Source organism: Bos indicus, chromosome 11 (assembly GCF_029378745.1).
Source record: "Bos indicus isolate NIAB-ARS_2022 breed Sahiwal x Tharparkar chromosome 11, NIAB-ARS_B.indTharparkar_mat_pri_1.0, whole genome shotgun sequence".
NCBI lineage: Eukaryota > Metazoa > Chordata > Mammalia > Artiodactyla > Bovidae > Bos > Bos indicus.
Genome location: NC_091770.1, coordinates 82737962 through 82755710, shown reverse-complemented (window position 1 = coordinate 82755710; position 17749 = coordinate 82737962). Strand labels below are relative to the sequence as shown.

The following is a 17749-nucleotide window of genomic DNA, read 5'->3' as shown; positions in this document are numbered from 1 at the left end:
AAAACGCAGCCCCAACTGAGTCTGCGCCTCTGAGGACTACCTGAGTGCCTGAACCGGAGCGGCTTGGACCTGGGAGGTGCATGCAACCCAGGGCCAGCCTCGGATTGTTCCCGGCGGAACAACCTAGAGCCTGAGCAGTGTGGGCAGGGAGGCTACACGCGCCGTGAGCGGGGGCAGACCCAGTGTGGCTGAGGCACTGCGAGCGCACGCCAGTGTCATTTGTTTGCAGCATCCCTCCCTCCCTCCCCATAGCGCGACTGAACAAAGAGAAGAAATACAGCTCCACCCACCAGAACACCGACACAAGCTTCCCTAACCAGGAAACCTTGACAAGCCACCTCTACATACCCACACACAGCGAAGAAACGCCACAATAAAGAGAACTCCACAAACTGCCAGAATACAGACAGGACTCCCAAATTCAGCAATTTAAACAAGATGAAGAGACAGAGGAATACCCAGCAGATAAAGGAACAGGATAAATGCCCACCAAACCAAACAAAAGAGGAAGAGATAGGGAATCTACCTGATAAAGAATTCCAAATAATGATAGTGAAATTGATCCAAAATCTTGAAATTAAAATGGAATCACAGATAAATAGCCTGGAGACAAGGATTGAGAAGATGCAAGAAAGGTTTAACAAGGACCTAGAAGAAATAAAAAAGAGTCAATATATAATGAATAATGCAATAAATGAAATTAAAAACACTCTGGAGCCAACAAATAGTAGAATAACAGAGGCAGAAGATAGGATTAGTGAATTAGAAGATAGAATGGTAGAAATAAATGAATCAGAGAGGATAAAAGAAAAACGAATTAAAAGAAATGAGGACAATCTCAGAGACCTCCAGGATAATATTAAACGCTACAACATTCGAATCATAGGGGTTCCAGAAGAAGAAGACAAAAAGAAAGACCATGAGAAAATACTTGAGGAGATAATAGTTGAAAACTTCCCTAAAATGGGGAAGGAAATAATCACCCAAGTCCAAGAAACCCAGAGAGTCCCAAACAGGATAAACCCAAGGAGAAACACCCCAAGACACATATTAATCAAATTAACAAAGATCAAACACAAAGAACAAATATTAAAAGCAGCAAGGGAAAAACAACAAATAACACACAAGGGAATTCCCATAAGGATAACAGCTGATCTTTCAATAGAAACTCTTCAAGCCAGGAGGGAATGGCAAGACATACTTAAAATGATGAAAGAAAATAACCTACAGCCCAGATTATTGTACCCAGCAAGGATCTCATTCAAGTATGAAGGAGAAATCAAAAGCTTTTTAGACAAGCAAAAGCTGAGAGAATTCTGCACCACCAAACCAGCTCTCCAACAAATACTAAAGGATATTCTCTAGACAGGAAACACAAAAATGGTGTATAAACTCGAACCCAAAACAATAATGTAAATGGCAACGGGATCATACTTATTAGTAATTACCTTAAACGTAAATGGGTTGAATGCCCCAACCAAAAGACAAAGACTGGCTGAATGGATACAAAAACAAGACCCCTACATATGTTGTCTACAAGAGACCCACCTCAAAACAGGGGACACATACAGACTGAAAGTGAAGGGCTGGAAAAAGATTTTCCATGCAAATTGGGACCAAAAGAAAGCAGGAGTCACAATACTCGTATCAGATAAATTAGACTTTAAAACAAAGGCTGTGAAAAGAGACAAAGAAGGTCACAACATAATGATCAAAGGATCAATCCAAGAAGAAGATATAACAATTATAAATATATATCCACCCAACATGGGAGCACCGCAGTATGTAAGACAAATCCTAACAAGTATGAAAGGAGAAATTAACAATAACACAATAATAGTGGGAGACTTTAATACCCCACTCACACTTATGGATAGATCAACTAAACAGAAAATTAACAAGGAAAAAAAAAAAAAAACATGTATCTATAAAGCTCACTAAAGCAAAGCACAGTAAAATGAGGTATGGCAATAAAAGGCGTTAAATTTATCAAATAAAAAAAATAAATAAATAAAGTGCTGAAAAATTAAAGCTGTAAAAAAAAAAAAAAAAAAAGAACTGGACATGGAACAACAGACTGGTTCCAAGTAGGAAAAGGAGTTCGTCAAGGCTGTATATTGTCACCCTGCTTACTTAACTTATATGCAGAGTACATCATGAGAAACACTGGACTGGAAGAAGCACAAGCTGGAATCAAGATTGCTGGGAGAAATATCAATCACCTCAGATATGCAGATGACACTACCCTTATGGCAGAAAGTGAAGAGGAACTCAAAAGCCTCTTGATGAAAGTGAAAGTGGAGAGTGAAAAAGTTGGCTTAAAGCTCAACATTCAGAAAACGAAGATCATGGCATCCAGTCCCAACACTTCATGGGAAATAGATGGGGAAACAGTGGAAACAGTGTCAGACTTTATTTTTTTGGGCTCCAAAATCACTGCAGATGGTGACTGCAGCCATGAAACTAAAAGATGCTTACTCCTTGGAAGGAAAGTTATGACCAACCTAGATAGCATATTCAAAAGCAGAGACATTACTTTGCCAACAAAGGTTCGTCTAGTCAAGGCTATGGTTTTTCCTGTGGTCATGTATGGATGTGAAAGCTGGACTGTGAAGAAGGCTGAGCGCCGAAGAATTGATGCTTTTGAAGTGTGGTGTTGGAGAAGACTCTGGAGAGTCCCTTGGACTGCAAGGAGATCCAACCAGTCCATTGTGAAGGAGATCAGCCCTGGGATTTCTTTGGAAGGAATGATGCTAAAGCTGAAACTCCAGTACTTTGGCCACCTCATGCGAAGAGTTGACTCATTGGAAAAGACTCTGATGCTGGGAGGGATTGGGGGCAGGAGGAGAAGGGGACGACAGAGGATGAGATGGCTGGATGGCATCACTGACTCGATGGACGTGAGTCTGGGTGAACTCCGGGAGTTGGTGATGGACAGAGAGGCCTGGCGTGCTGCCATTCATGGGGTTGCAAAGAGTTTGACATGACTGAGTGACTGAACTGAACTGAACTGCATTGTTTCAAAGCTCCTAAATGTCAGAGCAGTAAAAGAAAATGATTACATTATGTTGGTACACTTATAATTTCTAGAAAACCATTTTAATTTTATTCTTAGTACTAAAATGAAATGTATTTAAGCTGCATTAACTGATACTTACAATTTCTTCACTGGGCAGTTGGTTAACTTTTCTCAAAAGATTTTCTATTCTTTTAATGGGGAAAAAAAAAAAAAAAAAACAGTTGTGTCCCAATACTAGAAGAAATTATAATTATGTGATGCAACAGAGGTGTCAGTTAACGCTACAATGGCAACTATATTATAATATCAATGTATCAATATATTATATACCTTAAACTTATACAGTGTAATATGTCAAATATATCTTCATTTCTTAAAAAAAATTTTAAACCTGTGTTTCCTGTAAGCTTTCTGGACTTTGGGAAAGGTATAAACTATCAACTCGATGCACCATAAATTATAATTATGAAAACAACACAGATGATATGCTAAGGAAGAAAATACTCATGTTAAACTGATTGTATATAAGGGCAACCATGTCAAAAACAACTGCTAGGGGTTTAGGTGCCCAAAAAAGACCAGCACTTCTCCTGGGTTTCAGATTTTGCAGCAGATACTGCAGCTTGGTTCACTCAACTCAGTTCTAGACCGCTCCCAGGCTGCGTGGCTAGAAGCTGAAAAGCTAAATACTACATTTCCCAGATTCCCTAGGGCTGACATTCTTCACATGACCTAGTTTTCCTCAAACAGATGCACCCACTGTGTAGATTTGCACAGTGAAACTACAGTAGAGACTGTACTTTTGCTATTACTGTGCTTTCCCTGTAGAAAATAAACTTTTTTTTTTTTCCCTTTTTCTATTTTTCCTAGTCATCCTAGTTGCTCTTCTGCAGTATTGGTGATGCAAGTACCAGTGACCAGTCCCTAGCTTCATGGGGTAAAGGACAGTGTGGACCCATTCTGCTGGCTTGTTATCCTGGCAGGGTCAAAGCAGCACCGCAGGCAGCTGACGAGGAGGGGCTTTCGAATTCCCCAACTTCTTGTGGCAGATTTCCGCTCCAGTGGTAATAACCTCCTCAGTATTTTTCTTATAGTTACTCTAAAAATACACCAAAGCCTGCTTCTCCAGACCTTTGAATGATTGTGTAAGATTCCAATTCTCATTAAAATAAAAAAGTCCCCTTCTGCTTATAAAAGCTAGAATGTTTTCTATTGCTTACAGCTGAACACTGATTAAAAAAAAAAAAAAAAACAAGAAAATATATTTTTGATCTGAAAGAACAACAACATCATTTTTATTCTGCAGTAGATGAAGACTTTGGCTTAAATCTCCAGCCATAATAAGGCTAAAATCTTTCTGCAAGTCTACATCTTGGGAGTCACTTTTCCAAGGAGGAGTTGACTCTACAGAACAGACATCTGAGCAAAATAATCATAGCAGCCCAGTAGTGGAAAATGGAGCAGAACAAACTTCCAGAACTGCCAAAACCTGTGCTGTCCAACTTGGCAGCCAGCAGATACACGAGGCAACTGCACTCTGGAAATGCAGCTGCTCCAAATAGGGAAGTGCTGTCAGTGTAAAATACACTGGATTGTAAGACTTAAGTGCCTAAATGAACAAGTAAATAAACTAGCCCACATGTGTATAACCTCAAGGAACAAAAATTAGAACTGAATGTACCCTTTCTGGGCTTCCTAGGTAACACTAGTGGTAAAGAACCCACCTGCCAATGCAGGAGACGTAAGAGATGTGGGTTCGATCCCTGGGTCAGAAAGATTCCCTGGAGAAGGGCGTGGCAACCCACTCCAGTATTCTTGCCTGGAGAATCCCATAAACAGAGGAGCCTGGTGGGCTACAGGCCATGGGATCCCAAAGAGTCAGGCACGACTGAGCCACTGAAGCGACCTAGCATACATGCACGCATTGTACCCTTTCTGTTGACAGGCAAAATCAAGAGGAAATCCAAGGAGGCTAAACCTTACATTCTCAGTTTTTCCTCTCAATTTCAGCAATTAGGAAGGTTATGTGCCCTCTCCTCTGCATGCCTGTGGGGGTCGGAGGGAAGGGTTAAGGAGACAAAACGGAAGACCGAAGCTCATTATCAACACGTCTGAAAAGACAAGTAGAAAGACCAACATAGGAAAAAACACAAATCTCCCTCCAAGAGTAATCATAACGATAGCTGCCACGTCGTGAAAGCTTGGTATGTGTCAGGGCTTTACAAGGCCCGTTATGTGTATACTGGGCATAAACACTGCGAGGGAACAGACACACACACACAGTTGCTTTAATGGCAGCATTACGAGAAGTCTTTCCTTAATTTCTTCACTATTTGAGAAGACGGCAGGAGGTTTATTTCTTCTCCACTTTAGTAGCACAGTCAGCTCATCACATCGGGCTCCTGCACTCCAGAGGCCCCTCTTTTCTAACAGGGTCAGGACCCCGGCCAAGAAGCTTCTACCATTAGGCAGCAGTGTAGACGGTACTGCTAACTCCCTCCCTGCATCGTGGGGGCAGGGCCTGCTTACCTGGACAGCTCGTCATTGAGTGTGTTCATCTATTGGGCTACTGAAAGCTTTGGATTCAGGTACATTCTGCTTCATTCTGCTTCTAAGCTTTTGCCCCCAGTAACTCTGCACTGAACAGAACTAGTACTATATATGCACACACACACACACACACATATATAAATCCCTCTCTGAATAACACTGCCAGAAAAAGCTCTTTGTCAGAAATAAATCTCAGAAGGAATTTGCAGTAACTAGACATTCTCTTTCTCCCTCCCTCTCTCTATATGTGTGCATGCATATATATACACACACACAGATATATATATAAATATGTGTGTACATATGTAAGTATACAGTATAGTAAGCATCTCAATTTATGTTAGATTTTATACCTGAAAAAAAAACAGAAACCAATCAGAATTCATTCCCCTACTCAGCAAATCCTCACTGAGTGACTCCTATTTGATGTCATACTATATTGTACTAGTCAATTAGGTGATAAAAACAAGAAGGACACAGCCTCTGCCCTTGGGAGCCACTGAGCTCCAGAAACTACAAAGGGAGGCAGAGATACAGACAAATCACTATGTCCTCTGTCTAGAGGCACCATCATAGAAAGCTTCACAGAAGAAGTAATATTTCAGCAGGAAATAATTTCAGGCTTCCAAAGAAGAAATGGTGATGATTTCAGGTTGTTTAGTTACTAAGTCGTGTCCCACTCTTTGTGGGACCCCATGGATTGTACCCTGCCAGGCTCCTCTGTCCAGGGGATTTCCCAAGCAAGAATACTGGAGTGGGCTGCCATTTTCTTCTGCAGGGGGATCTTCCCAATCCAAGGATCAAACCTGTGTCTCCTGCATTGGCATATGGATTATTTACCACTGAGCCACCAGAGAAGCGCCCATCATTTCAGGTGAAAAGTGAAAGTAAAATTCGCTCAGTCGTGTCCTACTCTTTGCGACCCCATGGACTATACAGTCCATGGCCTCCTCCAGGCCACAATATTGGAATGGGTAGCCTTTCCCTCCTCCAGGGGATGTTCTTGGTAGACTTATACAAATAAGAGACATGAACCAACATGGAATATTGGAGGAAACTTGAGTTGATTCAATGACGGTATAGAAAAGAATACACAAAGATGAAGGTCAGGGCACATGAAGATCAAAGGCAGGCAGAGGCAAGACCAGCAAGAGACCTACCGACATGACACCAAAGCACCTCCATCATCACCTGGACAACACAACACCCCCGAGAGGCTTTAAACAAAAGGAGTTAACATAACGAGATTTATGTTTTAGAAATCTTATTCCAGGAGCAGGAATCCATTAGGAGATAGGTGAATTAGTCCAAATTTAAAATAATCAGGGACTCGGGGAATTCCCTAGTGGCCCAGAGGTTAGGACTCTGTGCTTTCACTGCCAAGGGCCTGGGTTTAATTCTTGGTCATGAGGCAGATGGGACTACCCCCGCCATGCCCCCAAACCCAGGGTAAAGTAATTGGAGATTCATTCTCTGTTGATGGAAATTCCAAGACAAAAATAGCAGGGGAATAAAGGGAGGAGGCTAGACACTGCACAGACCACACATTTCTTGTTCCCGAAGTCAGAGACCTCCCTAACCACACATGGGCAGAAAAGGCTCCTTGGAGGCCAAGGGAGAGTCATGTCATGGGATGTTCCACCCATATGCCTTTGCGGTAGAATCCATCTTGGCAAAGAGATGCATGTGCCCACATGGGAGGATCCTGAGATAAACCACGTAAGGACTGTGAAGCAGGCAAATCACAATGACTGGCCAAAGGAAACCCAGAAGAAATGCCCCATGAAAGTAATTCAAATTACCACAAAGGCATGACTCAGCAACTCAGGGACTCTCCCTCTGAGTCTGCCTGTGTCTATCCACAGGTAATGTACTCTTTTTACTCCTAATACTTTACTTGCTTCACTATTTTCTGTCTTTGTGGCAATTCTTTTCTGCAAAGCCAAAGGGTCAGGGCCCTTGACACTGACCACTGGCCTAGTGGCTAGGACCTGGTGCTTTTACCACTGTGACCCAGCCCATCTGTGGCTGGGAACCCAAGCCCTGTTCCAAGTGGTTGCAGCCGGAGGCCACCCAAGATCAGTTAGGGAACTAAGATCCTGCAAGCTGCCTTGCATGGCCAAAAAAAAAAAAAAGTACAATTAAAAAAAAGATAAAATAATCAGGAACTGAATTAAGGCAGTGATACTGGGAATAGAAGAGGTTTCCATAAGGTATATTTGAATCTGAAATGCATTTTTAAGTTTAAATGCTTTTATTTGTTTCTTCTAAAGACGAAAAGGGACTGAGATAAGTCAGATAAGAGAAATTCAAGGATTCTGGATCCAACCATAGAAAAAAGAAAGTGGACAATCTTCAAGTTCCTGTTCAAATTTTCTGCCCACTCTTCTGTTGGTTGTCTGTCTTTCTTATTCATTTGCAGTTTTTTGGTTTTTCTTTGTATATTTTGGATTCATAGCCCTTATTAGATATATGAATTATGGACATTTTCTATTATTCTGCAGATTATATTTTATTACCTTAATGATGTCTTGATTAAAAGAAGTTTTCAAACTTCTAAATTAGTTCAATTTATCAGCTTTTAAACTTTATAATTAGTATTTTTTTTTTTTTTGTATGAAGTCTTCTCCTGCTCCAAGGTCACAAAGAAATTCTGTATCTTCCTTGAAATGTGGTATTTTTGCTGTCAGTAAAATCCTGTCAAGAAGATACTCTTCTCCTTCCCACTCATTACATTACATGCCTACTTTTAATATATTTGCCATAATTATGATTTTTCTGTCTGTCTTCTCAACTAGACAGCAGTTTTTCAAGGGCAGAGATGATGTCTGTTGATTGCTACATGCTCAGGGTGTATGAAAGTTACTGAAGGATAGCTTGTACTGTAGATATGAACAGGAAGTCTGATTGTACTGTACCTATGCTTGAAGAAACATTTTCTAAATCTAATATGTTATGCTTACAGCAACTAACTGTTATTCAGGTAAGGTTTCATGTCACATTTTCAATTCTGGCTCATCTTTAGAATCTCCCTACTCAAGAGGGTTATGGAGTGATCTGAGTGTTATCAACTAATCCAAGTATAGAAACTAAAAAATATAAACATGATAAGAAATATGGCACTTAAGCATGAAATAACTTCATTCAGGGGAAAATCAAATTCATTGAAAAATATCAAAAAATATAGGCTATAAGACAATTACACCATTTCATAAAATAAACCTAAACTTTACTCTGTTCATATGGACTGGCTGACTCAATATAAAAAATTTAAACATCTGAAACTGAAAAGTAAATGAAATGTCAATGCACAGAAATGTACATGACAAAAGGCTTTTCTGTAAGATTCCTCCCTTATAGAGAAAGCAAAACAAAAGGCTCGTTTAGACTAGAGAAGAAACATTTAACTGGGGAGCAGTCTACCAGATTAGAGTGTAACCAGAGTCATTAATAAGGAAAAGACTTTTATTTCAACTCCATGTAATAGGGAAAGAAAAAAGAGGTTAGGAAAATTTACTCCTGAAATGATTACTACTGGCAGTTTTTATATTCATAGTCACATATTGCTAATTAATTTAGAGTGTATAACAGCAGAAATAGATTAATCTCCCAAACCAAGTCAACAACTCCCAGCATAAAATTTAACATGAAATCTCATTAGCATCAAGTGTTACATAGCTCAAAGGTTAACTTCATAGGCACTAGTAATATTTTTCAAGTCCTACAATAGACAACATTACCAAACAGGTTCACAAGAACAAGAACAGTTCCACATGTCAAGTCTGGCTTACAGAAACAATTCTTGTTCATCAATCACTATAGTAAACCCATGCAGGAGCTGCTTTCTCTGGTGTCTGGTATTGTTGTTCAGTCAGTTGCCAAGTCTTGTCCACGTCTTTCTGACCTCATGGACCACAGCGTGCCAGGACTCCCTATCCCTCTGGTGTCTGGTAATCTGAGGGCTGATTTCTAAGAAACTGCTTTGTCAAGTTCAAACTGAGCTGGTGGTACCCATAACAGAGACTAAGGATCACAAACAGCTCAAACTGAGCTAAGCCACTACCCTTTCTCTTCCAACATATCTTTAAATGATCAAAAGTACTTCCCTTCACCTAACACTTCATCCTGTCATGGGCATGCATGTGCTCAGTCGTGTTTGACACTACAACCCCATGGACTGTATCCTCTGTCCACGCGATTATCCAGGCAAGAATACTCGAGTGGGTTGCCATTTCCTCCTCCAGAGTATCTTTTAACCCAGGGATCGAACTCATGTCTCCTGTGTCTCCTGCACTGCACGTAGATTCTTTACTACTTGAGCCACTGGGGAAGCCCCACACTTAGAGCAAATTGCATCCTGAACTCAAAATATTAAGAATGGAACGCTTATTACTGGTGATGCTGCTTCTGGAATGATTTTTCAGAAGAAAACCCCATGAGGACTAACCACTCTGACGTCTGACTCTGCTTCAGTTCATCTGGTAATTAAAATGCCAGGCTACAATTTCTTATCTTCAGAAGACCCGGCCCCCTACACATTTCTAAGGCAAGCTCTAAGTGCCTTCCCCAGAAAACTGAATGTACTCATGTGTGTGAACATACATGAACACACTAAGTCACAAACAAGACACACCAGATTTGACACACTATTTCAGGGGCTTTAGGGACTGAACTCTTCTTGAATCTTCTAGCATTCTTGAATCCAAATTAAGAGAACTGTATTTAGGAAAAATAGAGGTATATTTAGTGTATTTTTATTTTCTTTTTCATTTTTTAATCAGCACTTAACGTTATGGAAGACGGACCACAAGAAACAGGAAATTATCTGTCTTAGGGGCCCATATTTTCCATTATATCCCAGGGCAATACAAGCATGAATATGCAAAGATATGTACATAAAATGCTCAGTGAAGTTCAGTCTAAAACACAGGAAGACTGGGCACAATCCAAATGACCCAAAGCAAAGGAAAAGATAAACACTCATGGCACATGCATCCAGCAACCAGTATCATGCTGTGCCATACGTGATCTGCATGTAACGACAAAGGCAGATGGTTCAGGAAACACAACACGAGCTTGAACACCAAAATTCCAAAACATCTCGAAAAAAGAAAATTACTAAGGCAATAATTATGACACAAATCCATTTCAGGTGAAATCGTTTTAAACTTTAAAATATTAATTTGTGCCTTTGTGCAGCGTAAGATTTAAAATCCTTTAAGAAAGAACGAGATCACATAAAAGAAAAAACAAACCTGATCGTATAGAGTTCATTTCTGTATATAACAGGAGATAAAATTCTAAACTGATCTTTCTGCATGTGGATTTTCCTCAATCTTATACTTATCTCATACAAAAAGTGGCTCATTACTACCTCTCAATACATATAAAAGCTAAAACTGTAAAACTCTTAGGAAAAAGCACAGGAGTAAATCTTCACAGGTTTGAGCTAGGCACAGATTTCTCTGATACAACACCAAAAATGCAAGCAATAAAGGAAAAGGTTAATAAAACGGACTTGAGCAACGTTAAAAGGTTCTGCACTTCAAAAGGCACTATTAAGAAAGTAAAAAGTCAAATCACACACTGACAGAAAAATCTTTTAAAGTCGCACATCCAACAACAACTTGTATTCAAGAGTTTAAAAACAACAAAAACTCTTATGACTTAATAAGGAGTTGACGTAACAGCTAAAAAGAAACTGGGAAAATATTTGTAGCCATTTCATCAAAGAAGGTACAGAAAGTGCAAGAAAGCACATGAAAAGATGCTCATTATCGTTACTTATTTAGAAACACACACCAAAACGATAAGGAGACACCACATATACTCATAAGAATGGCTTTCACAAAAAGCCATTCAAGAGTTAAGTATCAGCAAGGATATGAAGAGAGGGGAAACTTAAAAACTCCTGGTGCAGCCACTTTGGAAAACAATTTGGCCATGTTTTCCAATATTTAGAGCATATACATCATACAATGCTTCAGTTCCACTCCCAGATACCTCCACAACAAATCAAAACATTTTTTCATACAAAGACTTGTATACAAATGTTCATAGCATAGCAACATTATTCATTATAGCTAAAAAGTACAAACCACCCAAATGCCCATTAACTGGTGAAGGGGAAAAGAAAGAGTTGTCGTGGTACTGAAATACAACTGTCAGAAATTTATTTTAATATTTCTAAATAATCCTTTTATACATTCAAAACAGCTCTATGCCAAGCCCTGCCCCCAGTTCGAAACAATAATTAGTCCAGTCTTATAAATTTGTAGCCACTTAAAATGTTCATAACAAGATTTCCCATAGTGAAGATGATTTTTTAATGGGAACCTTGTATATAATCCATTTTCAACTCTAATTAGATTTATCTGGGGAAAACATTATTGCCTATCTGATATAGCTAACACTAGCTAAACAAAATGTTAATACGCTCTAAGTGGTGGAATACTATTACATCTAAAAAAACATAATAACCAACATTAATAAGAAGCTGGAAACTCTAATTTTGGTAGTTACTCATAAATTATTCATTTTACTTAAAAACAAATATCTTGTTCCTGAGAACAACAGCCAATATCTTCAAACTTGAAGGCTCCACTTGTAGTAACACAAATGCAACTGCACAGCAGTTACATCTTTACTTTGTTTGGATATATAAGTAAAATCATCATTTTCACAACTGAGTAATGAAAGTCTTGGGCATTAAGCACATTACATATACAGTCAGCTCTCATTTATAAGTTATAATTTAATGTGGTTATTACGTTTACTGTTAATGTGTAACACACAGCATCTTATAGCTAAGCACTGTATTTTAATCTAATAATAGTAGCTATAATATTCTGAAATGTGCCTCATGAATCAAAGACATGATGTGTTTGAGGGTTTGGATTAGCACTTTGTCAGATCTAGATCTATTAATATTACAGTGTGCTGAAAGAGGAGAAAGGAAGACAGGAAAGCTTTTAGAGTGCTAAAAAATAAAAAAAATACAAGAATCATTCTGGAAGAATTCCTCTTCCTCGCTAAGTGGATCCTGTGAAGCACTGCTGGCAGTCTCCCACAGGTACTGAGGACGCTGAATGGATCAGGACGTGCCCTGTGGAGACACAGCATGCCCTACTCCACAGAGGCCACCACGGAGCCCGGCTGACACTTTCTAATTCATCAGAGAGCAGGAAATGGAAAACCCAAAGGTCGCAAAAGGCTTCTTGTGGATTTTATAAAGAAGGATGTGGGCATTTCAGAATAAGCTTATGGAGCTGAACTCAGCAGAAACACGGTGCAGTTCTGTACTGAATAGAGAAATGATACTCCCCTTATACGGCCAGAACACAACAGGTCCTCAACAGCACCCAGATCACACACATGCGTCTAGTTGGAAATTCCTTCTAGTTTTACTTTCTAATCCATTTTTACCACACACTGATCCTTCTGCAGTGGGAGCTTCCAATGCATCTGTATTAAGCATTCACTAGGCACTCACTCTGGAGAAGGCAATGGCACCCCACTCCAGTACTCTTGCCTGGAAAATCCCATGGACAAAGGAGCCTGGTGGGCCGCAGCCCCTGGGGTCGCTAAGAGTCGGACACGACTGAGCGACTTCACTTTCACTTTTCACTTTCATGCATTGGAGAAGGAAATGGCAACCCACTCCAGTGTTCTTGCCTGGAGAATCCCAGGGACGGGGGAGCCTGGTGGGCTGCCGTCTATGGGATCGCACAGAGTTGGACACAACTGAAGCGACTTAGCAGCAGCAGCAGGCACTCACTCTGTGGCAAGCACTCTCTGGAGAGAGCACCAAAGGTAAGTGACACACTTCCAGTCGCCATACACGCCAAACCGTACCACACATGAGCTGATCCAATGCTATGAGATATTTGGGGGATGCAGAAGAGGGAACGACGAGGACTCAAGGAAAACTTGATAAAGACAACGACAGCTTAGGTGAGATCAAGAGGGCAGCAAGATGATCAGAAACAATACAAGAAGGGCAGTACAGACAGCTGCTGTTGTTCAGTCGCTCAGTCGTGTCCTACCCCCTGCGACCTCATGGACCACGCCAGGCTTCCCTGTCCTTCACTATCTCCTGAACTTTGCCCAAACTCATGTCCATTGATTCAGTAACGCCATCCAACCATTTCATCCTCTGTAATCCCATTCTCCTCCCGCCTTCAATCTTTCCCAGCATCAGGGTCTTTTCCAAGGAGTCGGCTCTTCGCATCAGGTGGCCAAAGTTCTGGAGCTTGAGAGAGAACCCTAAATAACACCAAAGCTGTGAGAGAGCCTACTCAGAGAATGGGGTAAGTTCACCATGAATGGAACACAGCACATGTTTGGAAGGCATGAAAAGAGAGGAGGCTGGAGCAACAGTGAGAGATGTAGCTGAACAAATGGGAGGAGATCAGAGGATCAAAAGGTACAAAAACTGGGATAAAGATCTTGTGAAAAGCAAGTCTTCTACTGGACCTTGAGAAATAGTAAAACCTGCCAAATCTCCAATATAAGATCTGTTCTGAATCCCCTAGAGAAAACACCATAGAATTTAATGTGCTCTCAGATCCAGGAAGGGAAAACTGAATAGTTTCTAATCAATACAAGTCAAAACATGCCAAAGGAAGAAAGCATCCCCCTCACTCCAGGCCCCTGGAAAATGCTGTGACTTCAATTCGAAGGGAGTCCAACCATAGAAACAAAGTCCTTTGTCTGCAGCACTGATGGAGGAACACCATCCTCTTCTGAGTATCTCACCTTCTAGAACTGTGATGTCCACTCAGGTATCCAGCAGCCTTAATTAAGTAAAATTAACTTAAATAAAATTAAGCAAAATTTAAATGTTGATTCCTTAGTTGCACTACCTATATGTCACATACTCAGCAGCTCTATGTGACTAGTTGCTGCTATACTGGACAATGTAGATATACAGAATATTCCCCTCACTGTAGAAAATTCTATCGATCACTGCTGTCTTGGAGTTAACCATTTATAGGAGGAAGAGGATAAACATCCTTAAGGGCCAAAAGTCACTTTATAAACTTTTTTGAGATCCTGAGATCGCTTGGTACTGAACTGGGGATACACATGTGTAATCAATAAATGGCTGCCAAGCAGAAGTTTAATATAAAAGAAAGAACTTTGGAGATGAGGTAATTGTGTATATTCAACTGTAGGCAAAATCTAAATAATCTTGCCCTAACTCTTATCAACAGACTCCACAGATGAAGCTTTGAACCAGACTTCTAAAAGAACTACAAGGTATACAACTACAAATGAATCTGACAAGATGGTTACAGTCCATTTATAAAGATGTTGTGTATACACACAAGCACACACAATGGAGAGTATTCAGCCATAAAAAAGAATGAAATTTTGCCATCTGCAATAACATGGATGAACTTGGAAGGTGCTGTGTTAAATGAAATGTCACACAGAGGAAGACAAATACTGTATGCAATCACTTATATGCGGAATATAAAAAATACAACATACTAGTGAATATAACAAAAGGAAACAGAGTTACAAGTATACAGAACAAATTAGGGTTATGAGTGAGGAAAGGGAAGGTGGGAGGGGCAAAATAGAGGTAATGGATTAAGAGATTAAAAACTATTAGGTATAAAATAAATAAGCTACAAAGACAGACTGTATAGAACCAGGAATGTAGTCAACATTACAATAACTATAAACAGAGTATGATCTTTAAAAATTGAGAATCAACGTATGGAAACATAAAGCAAACAAAACAAAAAAAAATAGATAAAAACAAAAAAAGGAGCTAAGATATAGCTCACTTATCACAACAGATGTCTTCTAAAATAGTTGCTAGGAAAATGAATGACATTTTACACTTTAAAAGTAAAGCTTACCATTTAAAGGAATCCTGTGGAAACCAACCTAAAAAGACGATTATCATCTCTTAATTTATCTAGTTAGACTACCTACTGTTTTTGACCTAAAAAAAAAACGAACAAAAAAAACGCCACTTCTGTATTGCCGGAAATAGTCATAAGAAGTTAAACTCCAGGGAGCAAAGGTTAAACAGCTAAAGAGGTATTGGTGAGTACACACCTCCTCCTTCCTTTCCCAGGACCAGCTCTCCTGAGATTCATACGTATTAATACTTAATGACTCCAGACAAATTTTATTCCTAAGAATTTCAATGAGGAAAGAGAAAAAGGACTAAAATTCAACAGAAAATGGACAAGGGAATTGAACAAGGAACCTCACAAAAGAGGCTCCCCCCTGAGTTAAGTTCATCTCACCAGCAACCAAAAAATGCAAATCAAAAGCATAAACAGGTATCTCAAAACACTTAAGAGGTAAAGTTTTGACAACTACCCATGCCAAAGTAGTTGGCACTACCTGGATGGGAGCAAATGGCAATCCCAAACTCAGCTGCTGAGTGTGCAATGGGTAAAACCATTCAAGAGAATCATCAGATCAGATCATATCAGTCGCTCAGTCGTATCCGACTCTTTGCGACCCTATGAATCACAGCACGCCAGGCCTCCCTGTCCATCACCAACTCCCGGAGTTCATTCAGACTCACATCCATCGAGTCAGTGATGCCATCCAGCCATCTCATCCTCTGTCGTCCCCTTCTCCTCCTGCCCCCAATCCCTCCCAGCATCAGAGTCTTTTCCAATGAATCAACTCTTCACATGAGGTGGCCAAAGTACTGGAGTTTCAGCTTTAGCATCATTCCTTCCAAAGAAATCCCAGGGCTGATCTCCTTCAGAATGGACTGGCTGGATCTCCTTGCAGTCTTCTCCAACACCACACTTCAAAAGCATCAATTCTTCGGTGCTCAGCTTTCTTCACAGTCCAACTCTCACATCCATACATGACCACAGGAAAAACCATAGCCTTGACTAGACGAACCTTTGTTAGCAAAGTAATGTCTCTGCTTTTGAATATGCTATCTAGGTTGGTCATAATTTTCCTTCCAAGGAGTCAGCGTCTTTTAATTTCATGGCTGCAGTCACCATCTGTAGTGATTTTGGAGCCCAGAAAATAAAGTCTGACACTGTTTCCACTGTTTCCCCATCTACTTCCCATGAAGTGATGGGACCGGATGCCATGATCTTCATTTTCTGAATGTTGAGCTTTAAGCCAACTTTTTCACTCTCCACTTTCACTTTCATCAAGAGGCTTTTGAGTTCCTCTTTACTTTCTGCCATAAGGGTGGTGTCATCTGCATATCTGAGGTTATTGATATTTCTCCTGGCAATCTTGATTCCAACTTGTGTTTCTCCCAGTCCAGCGTTTCTCATGATGTACTCTGCATATAAGTTAAATAAACAGGGTGACAATATATAGCCTTGACGAACTCCTTTTCCTATTTGGAACCAGTCTGTTGTTCCACGTCCAGTTCTAACTGTTGCTTCCTGACCTGCATACAAATTTCTCAAGAGGCAGGTCAGATGGTCTGGAATTCCCATCTCTTTCAGAATTTTCCACAGTTTATTGTGGTCCACACAGTCAAAGGCTTTGGCATAGTCAATAAAGCAGAAATAGATGTTTTTCTGGAACTCTCTTGCTTTTTCGATGATCCAGAGGATGTTGGCAATTTGATCTCTCATTCCTCTGCCTTTTCTAAAACCAGCTTGAACATGAGGAAGTTCACGGTTCACATATTGCTGAAGCCTGGCTTGGAGAATTTTGAGCATTACTTTACTAGCATGTGAGATGAGTGCAATTGTGCAGTAGTTTGAGCATTCTTTGGCATTGGGACTATCAACTGGGGTTGAACAAACACACTTATCTGACAACACACACCTCCAAGTCTGTACATGTGCACCAGGAACACTACACAGTGATGATACAGCATTATGTCAGTACCAAAATGGAAAATAAACCAGTGTCAGTCAGTATTAGAAAGGATAAACTGGAATGTATGCATATAGCAATTAATCTCTATACCGCAGTAACAATAAGATCAACTGCAGTACTTACAATAGCATGGATAAACCTCACAAATGTAATACTGAATGTAATTATTTCTATACAGTGCAAAAACAGCTAAAATTAAACTACCACTCTGGGATGGGTGTTATAGGTTTCTAAATTACTTTAAAAGAAGAACAGAACATACGTGGATCTGGTTATCACGATGAGTCAGGATCTCTGGAAGGACAGCAAAGCTAAAAGTTAGAAGGGTGTGCAGGGGAAGGC

General features: G+C 40.1%; 1 protein-coding gene across 2 annotated transcripts in view; it reads right to left on the bottom strand.

Annotated features, from left to right (window-relative positions):
* NBAS (NBAS subunit of NRZ tethering complex) overlaps positions 1-17749 on the bottom strand; it is a 333473-nt gene that overhangs the window by 138421 nt on the left and 177303 nt on the right. The window lies entirely within an intron of this gene.